The sequence below is a fragment of the Carlito syrichta genome, unplaced genomic scaffold (assembly GCF_000164805.1).
Source record: "Carlito syrichta isolate Samal-C Ts95f unplaced genomic scaffold, Tarsius_syrichta-2.0.1 Scaffold316664, whole genome shotgun sequence".
NCBI lineage: Eukaryota > Metazoa > Chordata > Mammalia > Primates > Tarsiidae > Carlito > Carlito syrichta.
In genome coordinates this window covers 1-12783 of record NW_007260760.1, presented here as the reverse complement: position 1 = coordinate 12783, position 12783 = coordinate 1, and the positions used below count along the sequence as shown (strand labels likewise).

Here is a 12783-nt window from a genome sequence, read left to right as displayed (position 1 = left end):
AAAAAAAAAAAAAAAGTATTTTTTTGATGATTCAGTCCAGAGATGGTGGTTTGTTGGCCATTGTGGTAGAAGGGGAGAAGTAGTGGCTAGACTCTGGATATATTTGCAGATAGAAGCAAACAGGAATTATTGACAACTTGGATGTGGAATGCAGGAAAGATGTGTTAAGGAGGATTACAGAATCTTTGACCCGAATAACTGGAAGAATGGAGTCACCACCCACTGACACAGGGAAGGCTTTGGGTGGAGCGCACATGAGGGTGAGGGAGGGATAAGCAACTTCTGAAAGGCTGAATGTGAAGTTTGTGTTAGACACGCGAGGGGAGCTGTCCACTGTGGGACATATGCCCCTGGACTTCAGGACAGAAGTCTGGGTGTGGTTTTTAACTGGTGAATCATCAGCATAAGGTGGTCTTTAAATTCAGGATGCTGGATTAAGTCACCAAAAGAAAGAGTTTAAAGAGGAAGACCTGATTAGAGCTCTGGGACCTCCAACACCAATAGTGCGAGAAGGAAAAGCCGAAGAGTTTGAGGAGTGGAAACCAGTGAGCTAGAAAGAAAGCCATAAGAAAGTATGGTGTCTTAAAGTCAACTGAGTGGTGTGTATCGATGAGGGGGTGATCGACTAGGTTGAATGCAGCAAAGTAAAACTTAAAAGTTGACCATGAGCTTGGCAATATGGGATTTGTTGTCTATAATAGGCCGTGTCAGTGGACTGATCAAAGTGTAAGTCTGATTGGAATAGGTGCGAGACTGATGAGAGAAGAGGAATTGTGGAGAGAGGGTTTTATTGCGAGAGTAATAATAAAAAAATTTAGGATGGGAGAAATAGAAGCATGTTTTGAGACCATCCCGGGCAATTTGGTGAGACCTCAACTCTACAACAGAAAAAAAAAAAAAAATTAGCTGAGCACGGTAGCACATGCTTGTAGTTCCTGTTACTTGGGAGGATGAGTTGGAAGGATCGCTGGAGCCCAGCAGTTTGACTCCTTAATCCAGACGAGCACAGAAAACTAACCATGTAGGTAACAGCTCCCTCTGCATACATTTTCAGAGCAGTCAAAGAAAGACTCTTGAGGAGAGAGGGTGAGATGAGTGGCAAGCCACGTGGCTGGATTTGGATAGAAACAGGAATATTTAGTAATGGATAGCAAGTCGCATGTGGAACACGGGGCTGCAGAGCTGGGGGATAGGGGATTATGGGGAGAGTCTGAAGTTCTCATTGTGTCATAGTCTGCTGTCTCCACGGGAAATGAGGTGCCAGGCTAAAGGAACGAGAGAGGGACTGAAGCCAAGGCGCAAGGAGAGAGTGGAAAATGTTCTAGAAATTGGTAGAAAACAGACTGAAGAGTTAGGATGTCATTGTGTGGCCAAGGCGCAAGGAGAGAGTGGAAAATGTTCTAGAAATTGGTAGAAAACAGACTGAAGAGTTAGGATGTCATTGTGTGGCCTCATTAAGCCCACTCTGAGATTTGTAGATGTGGTGAGACCTGGCAGATTTGTCATGTTGTTTTTCTAGCTATTTTTAGTTGCCTGAATATAAGAAGAGTTGGCAGAGAGCTGTATTTAACTGTATTTTTGTTTTGTCTTAGGAAGCAGTCCTTTAATAAGTTATAAAGGCTTGGTAGCCTGAGATTAAAACTAAGTAAGAAATAGCCAAGCAAATATTACATCATTAACAAAATATATATTATCTTTATATATGTGGTCTCTAACAAATCCTTTTTGGCACAATTATGAAATGTTTGCTCTTGTTCTTTTAACTGAAGGCATTGACCAGACTCCATCAGCTGACACTTTTAGGTCACATTTTAGTTGTTGAATTTGCAAAAGAGCAAGATTGAGCTCATTCTACCTGTCCCACTTCAGACTCCAAAAAAAAAAAAAAAGGAAAAGGTATGTTGATATTAGGTTTCCTAATTTTTAAAAATCATTCAAAAGTTATTGGATTGTTTTTGAATTGGTAAGTAAATAATTTGAAATAGCAAAGACACATTTATCTATTAAGTCTATCACTAAAACAGTATCTTTGGTTTTGCTCCTAATTGTGCATTAAGAACCGGAGTGTTGAATTAATATTAGCAATCAATCAGTGTAAAGTGGGCAGGGTGTGGGTTTTCAGTAGTTTAAAACCCATGTATTAGAGACAGCACAGTGTCTTGAAACTAGACTGATATTTGGTTCCTGACTCAGACTCTTGGTAGTTGTGCATTCACAAATTTGCTTTACACTCGTGGTTCTGAGAGCAGTCCCTAGACTGGTTGTATCATCTGGGAACTTGATTGAAATACAAAATTTTTAGCCTTAGCCCAGTCTTACTGAGTGAGAAACTTAAATGGCAATGTTGAGGTTTGGGGGAATGTTCTAGGAGTCTATGAATTTTAATAAACCCTCCATATTACTGTTATGTACATTAAAGAATTTTGAGTACACTATTTTATACCATTTAGACTTGTTTTCTTTTTAATCAGTGAGATTTATCATGACCTTTTCATAGCCTTGCTGTGAAGGGTAAATTAAAAGGTGGAGTGTTCAAAATAATAATAATAATAATAATAATAATAATAATAATAATACAAAAGAGATTCAGTAAGGGTTAATTCTAATCCCATTCCTTTTTACTGATGTTTGCTTGAGAAATATCTGATTTTTTTAAATGTAACAATTTTTATAATGCCATGCTTGAAAAGAGTTTATCTTTTCTGTTTGCAATTTTTACTCTTTGTAAAGATTAGATCAACTTTGATTCTGTATATTCAAAGTCTGATGACCCTGTGGAAGATGATAAAGAAAAGAAAGAACTTGGTTGTGTAACAATAGAAAATGGAATTGCACCAAACCATAGGTGAACATTTTATGTCTTTGTTGTTCTTTTGCTTTTATTCTATGTATAGCAAATAAGATTATTTTAAAAATAATCTTGTGTAGCTTTAATATGCTTAATAAACATTCTGAGCTATTAATTTTTCATTGAATTCAATTCAAAGGAAGCATCTATTAAAATGTTTACAGCTGTAAATTGAGCTCATTTTAAAAATACAATCAGAAGGCAAGTTTCATTTTAAATGTGCTTTCTTTGTATCATTTATAAACAAGGTAAATCTAATATTACTGTATCATTTGAACAATTTTGTACGCAATCAGTTTACCTAAAATGAGTTATTATAAAATTATTAAAACATGATAAGCATTTTAAGTGTGTGTGTTTGTTTTGTTTTCTAAGGTTGACTTTCCCTGTAAATTCATGCCTCAAGTATATGTACCCACCACCTTCTAGCACAATCCTAGCAAACATAGTAAATGCTTTAGCAAGTGTGCCTACGTTCTATGTACAGGTAAGTAGAATAAAACTTATTTTTCTTAGAGCACTTGTTTGTATAGCTTAGTACTTTATTTTTCATGCTGATTCTCATACTAACTTATAATAGTATTCGACTAATTCTAGACAGGCAATGATATACAGTATTTAAAAGATAATGAAAAATTAACATTTTCAAGTAAAGGCATTAATAAGCTGCAGTATAAATGGATACTAAGAAACAGAGCTAATTTGGGAAATGTAATTTCTGATAATTCTCTTTACTTTAGAACACACTATGAACATAGAGATTATATAAGAAAAAGCATAGTGAACCCCTCAGAAAATGTTTAAAAATATTGGCAGAATAAGATAACTTCTTTGCAATAAAGCATATAGATGATTTTTTTTTAACTGAACTCTGTGTTTCATAAGTTCACAATAATCAGGGGAAAAGATTTAACATTTTAGTAGGCTTTCTATTATAAGATCATTACTTTCTTAGTGATGGGGATAATTGTATTTGTACACTTGACAAATATTTTAGGAAGGTTAATGTTCTGGGACACACCAGTTTTTACCTTGTTTTACCTTGTCCTTGTTTTACCTTGTCCTGGGATTAGAAAGGCAAGAGACAAGCCTTCCTTTGCATCAAATTAATCAATAGTGTTATTGCAAAGGTTTTTACTGTAAGATACAAGATGTACATTGAATCATCTTATGCTGTATGATTTTAAATGTTTTACCACTTTACGGTGCCTCAATTTACGAATAAAATGAATTTGCCCACACCTTTTGGACTGATTATTGTGTGACCTCCCATGGTAAGAAAGCTCTTAGAATTTTCAAGAGTCAGAATTTCTCTTCCTGAGTGGGATTATGGAGGCTAAATTATACAAATGTTGTAGCAACCTCTGATGCATGTTGCATTAAGGAACAAATATAAAATAATGTGATGATAATAGTAAACCTGAGAACTGAGAGTCAGGGAAAGCCGGGATGTGAGAGAAATGCTTCTGGTAATAGGGGCTATCATTTCTTCTGGTGTTATTTAGCTCTTTGACTGAGAACATTGTGCTATCCTGTAAGATAATTACCTTCACTAAGTCACCTAAAATTTCCATTTTTCTGGTTTTATTGAAAAATAAAGTTTCATTTGCAAAAGACAAAATAAGTTACTATTTTTTTTAGATTAGAAAATACAGTTTATTTAGAAAGTAAATTGGAGAGAGAGAGAGAGAGAAAGAGAGGAGACTTGCCTCCCCAAGGGAGGGGAGGAGGCCAAAGCTTAAGAAAACATGGACTGGCCATAGCTCAGAGAGCACATGGCCACATCATCGCCTAGCAAGGGAATGGCCAGTTACTAAAATTTTAATTAAAACTTACTGTGCCTATTCATCAATAATTTAGATAGCAGACTATGCTGGTTCTTGAATAATTTTAGTTATTATTCTGCTCTCAGTACATTTATACATAGTAGTAATGCAAAATTATTTTGAGTGTTAATATATAATAAAAGCGAATTTGCTTTTGAGTTGGCTGTTTTGCAAGATGTACGTACTGTTAACTTCATAATTTTCCTTTGTAACTCCAGCACATACTCAAAGCTTGGAATAATGCAGGGGTACTGATTAAGGTTATGCTAGCTGCTATTCACAAACAAAATTTAAATTCTTCATTCATTACAAAAGCAACTATATTTTGGTCACGTCAAGTCCATTCCAGCAGTTAGACTGAGGGATGTTCTCTACCCAGTCACTCAAAAAGCCTGAGTTGTTTCACCATGTGCCTCCCCTAGTTGACGGGAATGGTCACCACACAGGCTGAAGATCAGGAAGGGAGAATTCTCTGTGGTGGTTTTCTATGTTCCCATTCCCTTTGCTGGAATGCAGTTACACGGAAAAAATAGAGGTTTAAAGACTCAGCTCAGTTGGGTGCTGAGGAAGGAGAAACATATTGTTAGCATTAGAGTCTGCTACGTAGATGCTTCCTCGAGACATGTAGGATGTGTAAAACAAATCTTGAGACAGAGGGAAATGAGAGACAAGTATTGGAATGGAGATAGTTCATCTATTCTGTAAATATCATCGGTTGCCATCATACTTTTGTTCTGTTCTTGTAATTAGTATGAAGACTTTATGCTGTTGCAGGCACCTCTTGCACCCATATCTCCTCAGCCACTGGCAGACCTCCCTTTTCCAGATGACAATGCGGAATTATATAGTAAAGAATCAGAAGACAAAAGCAGTGATGATGTGGGCCAACAGAGGTTTGTTATGTGAAATAAGACTTGTTTAGATTACAAGAAGTATAAAATGTGGGAAAAACACTCTTGCTTTCCATAAATGTTGTATGCAATTCTTCACAATCTGAGATCATTAGAATTTGTTCATCCCAGTTTCCCAACTCCTGAAGTTTACACAGTAGCTATAGAATAAGAACTGAGACTAGATACCGAGTTCAAAAGAAAAAAATTTGGAATATGCATAATTTTTAGATGGATGGTTATAAAATACAGTTGAGTCTCATTATTGGTGAATTTATATTAGCTAATCTGCTTACTTGCTAAATGTGTAGCTCCATAATCAATACTTGCAGTGCTTCTTTGGTCATTCGTGGACATGGACACATGCAGTTTGGTGAAAACCTTGAGTCGGCTGACACACAGGTTCCCAGATGGGGTGGAATAGTGATCCCATGCCTTCTTGTTTCAGCTCTCATACTATAAACAAGTATGCTTTTCCTTGTTTATGTAGCACCACCTTGTTCACATTTTTTGAGTTTTTGGTGGATGATTCTGCTGTTTAAAATAAACCCCAAGCACATTGTTGAAGTGGTATCCTGTGTTCCTATGCTCAGGAAGGTGATCATGTGCACAGTTGTGGTGACTTTGGCTGAGTTCGGTGTTAATGAGCCATTGATGTACATTAAATAAGGTGTCTTCAAGCATAAACACTCATAAGACTTGGTAATGTGTTGATAAGGTGCCACAACTTTTTTTTTATTATAAAGATGTGGGTTACAATTCAGGGTTATGTATACAAACGTTGATTATGCAGGCACCCTTGTTGATGAGGTGTGTCCCTCCCTCCTCCAGCAGTTCCACGACACGATGTTTTGAGCAGAGGCTTCCAGGAACCTACCCCTCACTTTCTCTAGGGGCAGTGACTCAGTGTTGGAAGTGACCTTGTAGGACATAACCACTGCACATAGTGGGTACCAGTCATGATGGTGCTTGGACAGCTCCTTCCCCTGGACTCTCTTCACCTCAGAATGATTTCTGGAGCAATTCTGCAGAACCTTCCACAAAACTATTCACAGTAACCACTGCAGGTAAATTCTTTCTGTTGATATGTTTGGACAGTCTACATATATTTTGTTTACAGTTTCTGTCAAAGAGTAGTAAATTGTTAGTAATGTTTAGGTATATAATCCCCAACTTAGCTTAGAACAGGAATTGCCAAATAGCTTCTTTAAATTTTCAGAGTAAATACTTTTGACTTTATGAGCTAGACGGTCCCTGTTGTAGCTACAAAGTTCTCTTGTGCAGCAGGAAGGCAGCAGTGAACAATATCTAGGTGAGTGGCTGTGGCCTTGTTCTAACAAAACCTTGTTTATAAAAACAGGCAGATAGCTGGATTTGGTTTTGGGACTGTGGTTTGCCAACCCCTCGCTGATAAGAGTCATGGGAAAATGATGGAAACGAGGCACAGAAGAAGATGTAGAATCTTGACACAGGTCAGAGCTCAACCAGAGACTTTGGGCAACCTCTGTGGTACAAATCATCAGCAGCAGTTTGACTTTTCTCGTCAAAGCAGATTTTGAGAGAGAGAGAGAGAGAGAGAGAGAGAGAGACATACACACACACACACACACACACACACACACAGAGAGAGAGAGAGAGAGAGAGAGAGAGAGAGAGAGAGAGAGAGAGAGAGAGAATGGCCTGGCCATATCTCAAAGAGCAATGGCCACATCATAGCTTAGCAAGGCAATGACCCAGTTCAACTGTTATCAAGTCATTATCCCTCTAAGAAGTGGGTCTGCCTATAGTGTATTCTCTTTCTAAGGAAGTTAAAATCAAAGCATAGGTGGGGCTGAAACTGCAAAATGGGAGGGAACAGAGGATCAATCTTGAACTTGCTGGCAGTTCTGATAGATGGTAACTTTATTTATTTATTTATTTATTTTAAACATATTTTTTATTTTAAAATTGTGGGGTACAGTTAAGGGTCAGGTATACAAATATGCATAGTTCAGGCACCCTTGTTGATAAGGGGTGTTCCCCATCCCCAGATATTGACTACCATTAATCCCACCAGCCTTCCCCTCCCTGCCCACCCCCATGGTTTCCCACCACTGTCAATCCTTTTCTTATAGTATTACAATAGATGGTAACTTTAACTTGTTGCTAAATAAAGAATACTGTAGAGAGTGGCACTGGCTTAATCACCTAACCTCTGTGAATTTCACTTTCTTTATAGAAATAATGGCAGTAATTAAAAATGCTATATGTAACTAGCCAAACCACATTTTTGTTTTCATTTTGTTTACTTAGGTTTTCCTTAAGGGCTGTAGTGTGGAATTTTGCCAACAATTCATCTTGAGTTATGAGAGAGAACATAGTCTTTGCATGTACCAGACCTTGGTTTCATGCTTCTTTATTTTAACTTAAAATTTTTTTATTTTAAAATTGTGGGGTACAATTCAGGGTTAGGTATACAAATATTCCTTGTGCAGGCACCCTTGTTGATGAGGTGTGTCCCCTCTTCCCCCAGGCAGATTCCCACTACTGCCAATCTCACCTCCCACCCCCTTATCCCCTGCAGTATCCTGCTACTGTCAATCCTTTTCTTATAGTATTATGAGAGCTGTTCAAGGTCCACTTATGAATGAGAACATGTGACACTCAGTTCTTTGTTTCTGTGAAAGATCACTCAGTATTATAGACTCTAATTCCATCCAGGTTGCTGCGAAGTTCATGATTTTGTTCTTCTTTATGCCTACATAATATTCCATCGTGTATATGTACCACTTTTTTTAATCCAGTCCTCTTTTGATGGGCAGCACAGTTGGTTACATGTTTTTGTTATTGTTAAGAATGCAGAAATAAACCTGCATGTACAGGCATCTTTTTTATAGAGTGATTTGAGTTCTTCTGGGTATATTCCCAGAAGTGGGATTGCAAAAGACAATTGCATTTCTATATACCAATAATAAACAAACATGCTTCTTTATTATGTTCTGGACATGTAACAGAAATGTTCCAAAAACTGAAATTTTTTGAGCAATGACATAACATTTCACAGGTGGCTGAGATAATGACATCTTTGCTTTCTGAAACAAACTTTGTTTTATGTACAAAATCATTTAAAGATTGTATAAAATTGCATTCAAGCAATGTGTATAAAGTATATATGAAACATAAATAACTGCAATGTTTAGACTTGGGTCCCATTCCCAAAATATCTTTGTATGTATATATACATATTCCAAAATCCAAGAAAAGTCCAAAATCTGAAACACTTCTTGTCCCAAATATTTTGGATAAGGAGTACTCAGCTTGTGCTATTATTTTATTTAGCAAATATTTATTGATTACCTAATATATGTCTATAGATAGATTATATTATTGCATCTTGTTTTAACTGTGTGGATTGAAGTCCAGCAATTTTATTTGGACAATTGAAAATGTTTATAATGAAACATTTAAAAAAGTTGATCAATTATAATTAATTCTTAATTTCTCCAAAGTAAGATGAAAGCCAAACAAGGCAATGTAGAATTTGAGCTTTTGTCAAATTATCTCTTTGATGACTTATAAGTTACACTTATTTCATAGAAGTGCATGGAAGATAAAGCCGGGCTCAGTGGCTCAGCTGGTAATCCCACGCCTTTGGGAGGCTGAGGTGAGTGGATTGCCTGGGCCTGCGGGTTCAAGACCCACCTGGGCAACTTGGCGAGAACTCATCTCTACAATAAATCAAAAAATTAGCTGGGCATGGTAGCACGCGGCTGTAATTCCAGCTACTCTGAAGGCTGAGGCGGAAGGATCGCCGGAGCCCAGCAGGCGAGGCTGCGGTGGCCAGGAGCAGCCACTGCACTCCAGTCTGAGCAACAGAGTGAGATTCCAACTCAAAAAAAAAAGTAAATCATTTTATAATTTAAACACCAAAATCCAAATTCAAGTTTAGCAGTAACAGTGACAAATAGCTATGCTTCTAGAGAAGAAAATCTCGTTGACGGTTCCTCTTCTCAACACAAAATGAGCGGAACTAGCCAAACTGCAGACCAAAAGACCAAAAACAATAAAGCAGTACCATGCGAGAAAAAAGCAGAAAATAAAGGATATGTTGAATACACCTCCATCTGCTTCACCCAGGTACTTTGATTTAGAATTGTGAAATGAGGGTTGTCTGTATGCACTTTATTTGCTCAACTCACATCATTTCTCAATTTAGTCTTTTGTTTTCTACCCACCTACTTGGTTCACCATTGACTTCCTATTTGCCAAATTTACACGTATACATAATTGACTCAGAGTTGACCAGTACTTGATAACTATTGGCTACCTTGGGTCTCAGAATTTTCCACTCTTAGTTTTACTTTACCATCCTTTAAGGACAATAAGCTATATGCACAGAAGATTATTGCATGGGCAATTAAAATACATGACAAAAAAAAAAAACTTAAACTAAGAACAGAAGGTTGTGAGGCGAGAGATATCCCAGCCAACCGAGAAATCTGGAAAGGTTTTACGAGAGATAAGACATCTGAGCTGGCCCTTGAAGGTGAGTGGCAAAAGTTAGGCAGGAACAGGGTAGCCTATGTGAGTGGGAAAGTAAAAGGGAAGATTCCAGAGGTGGGAAGACTTGTTGAATAGAAAAGAAATGATGAGAGGGAAAGCCAGGGCCTGTGGAGGTCCACCCTCAGTGTTGGGCTAGGGAGTTCGATTCTACTGAGGAAGCCTTTGGAATGCCATTGACTTTTTTTTGAGTTGGAGTCTCACTCTGTTGCCCAGGCTGGGGTGCAGTGGTACGTTCACAGCCACCCCAGCACTGACCTTCTGGGTTCAGGTTATCCTTCTGACTCAGCCTTCCAGGTAGACAGAACTACAGGCACTTGCTACCACACACGGCTAATTTTTTGTTTATTGTAGAGACGGGGTCTCCCCAGGCAGGTCTCGAGCCCTCAGGTTCAGTCAATCCACTCGCCTTGGTCTCCCAAAGTGCTGAAACTACAGGCTGAGCCACAGAGCTTGGTCCCATTGACATTTTTAAAAGAATTCCTTTTGGGCTATGCCGTCTTATAAGCTTTCTAGGGAATAAGCAGATTTGGGATGAGAATCAGGGCCAGGAGTATGCAAGAATGTTATCAGGTATAGATTAACTTCCAGTGTGTTTTGGGCACTTTGTTAGAGTCCAGAAGTGTAAATGAACTATTTGTTATATGTATGTTCATTTGAATTGCCCTTTTTCTCTTTTGAACCTGTATAGCAGCCCCGGACAATAGAAATAATGTGAGCCACAATACAATCTTCAGTAGCTGCTTAAAATAGTGAAAAGAAACATGAAATTAATATTGGTAATACAACTTATTATACTCAATATATCCACAATAACTGTTTTAGCATATGATCAATCTAGATTTAGAGATATTTTACATTATGTTCTTAAACAAAGTCATCGGTCTTGTGTGTATTTTACAGTTGTAGCATATCTTAATGTAGACAGCAACATTTTAAGTGCTTATTAGTCACATATGACTAGTGGCTACTCTGTTAGATATTCCAGCACTGTTATACAGTGTAGAAAATAGAATGCACTTAAAATACTTACATTAAACACAGAGTGAAGTGTTTTTGCATATTGAGAAATATCCCAGAGTTTGGAATCAATGGTCATCAAATCCTTTCTCTGTCATTTATGGAGTGGTTTTATGCAAATTATTAACATCCATTAACCTCAGTTATTTTATCTGTAAATCAGAAATCTAATACTACTTATATTAGGGCATTTGTTAAGTTTACCTAAGTGACTTTGTACACCTGCTAAAATATAGTGAATGCTTTACCAGTGATAGCTTTTAAATTTGAGGTAAATGTGAAATAATATTGTGCTCAGGATTTTATTAGTTTGCAATTGCAAACTAATGCTTTGATTGTTTTTAAATAGCAATTTATATCTAGTACGGTTACCTTCAGATGTATCTGACCAACCACCACCTGTGGATAATAACAAAATTGAATTCCATATATCTACTGACATGTCAGGAGCATGTCAGCTGCATTTAGGAACCATTCAAAGAAGGAACAAAACTGTTAGGAAACAAATTGTGGTAAGGATAATCTAGTTCTTTCATATGCTGAAATCAACCATTTGTCTTAGAATTTAGTTTTGTGTATAATGTTTTTGTATTTGTCAACTTTATTTAGAATGTGTACTACATCTTCCCCCAAATCATGGAATACTCATTTGCAACTTTGCAATAAATTCTAAGTGACCAGATTGTCACTGCTACCTTTTTCTGGTAGTGATTTCTAGAGTGAAATTTAAGTTTTTGCTGATGTTTACACCAAAAATATAATAGAAGAGTTTCTTGTATTGACTTAAATTTTTGTTGCTTGTTTAATGTGATGGTCTATGGTTTTTTATTATTATAATTGGATTCTTGTCTAGAAAACAAGCAATATACTATCACATGAGTTGTAGCTTTCATATAGTTTTTTTTTTTTGAGTTGGAGTCTCACTCCATCGCCCAGACTGGAGTACAGTGGCCGCTTCCGGTCACCGCAGCCTTGCCTGCTGGGCTCCGGCGATCCTTCCGCCTCAGCCTTCTGAGTAGCTGGAACTACAGGCACGTGCTACCACGCCCGGCTAATTTTTTGATTTATTGTAGAGATGAGTTCTCGCCAAGTTGCCCAGGCGTGTCTTGAACCCACGGGCTCAGGCAATCCACTCACCTCAGCCTCCCAAAGCATGGGATTATAGGCTGAGCCACCAAGCCCGGCTCATATAGTTTTTTTAATTCAAAAACTATGGAACTTGTTTGCCAAACACACTCTTCTTAAATGTAAAAATAAGTTATTGAAATTCTCAATTTTTTGGCTTGTTATAACCATTAATTTGATATTATATTATAATCATGTTCTTTTGTATTTTACACTTTTATGAGGGGGAACCTCCCAGAAAAACCTGAATAACTTTTGGGAGAACAGGTCTCTTGTTGTACACTTGGAATTTGTTCCTCAAGATCAACAGTCAACCAAAGTTTTTATCTGGAAGCTTTGAGAAGGTTGCATCATAATTTGCAGAAGAAACATCCCGAGTTGTGGCAAATAGATGACTGGTTCTTCCACCATGACAGTGCACCTTTCCACACCGCACAGAGTGTTCTGCATTTTTGACCAAAAACAACATGACCCCTTCCCCCATCCTCCCTATTCACCAGATCTCACCCTGAGTGACTTTTTTTTGTTGTTTCCC

At 37.5% G+C, this 12783-nt stretch overlaps 1 pseudogene; it reads left to right on the top strand.

Annotated features, from left to right (window-relative positions):
• The window catches only part of LOC103277232, a 16481-nt pseudogene extending 4859 nt beyond the window's left edge, over positions 1-11622 (top strand).
• The last annotated feature ends 1161 nt before the right edge of the window (positions 11623-12783 follow it).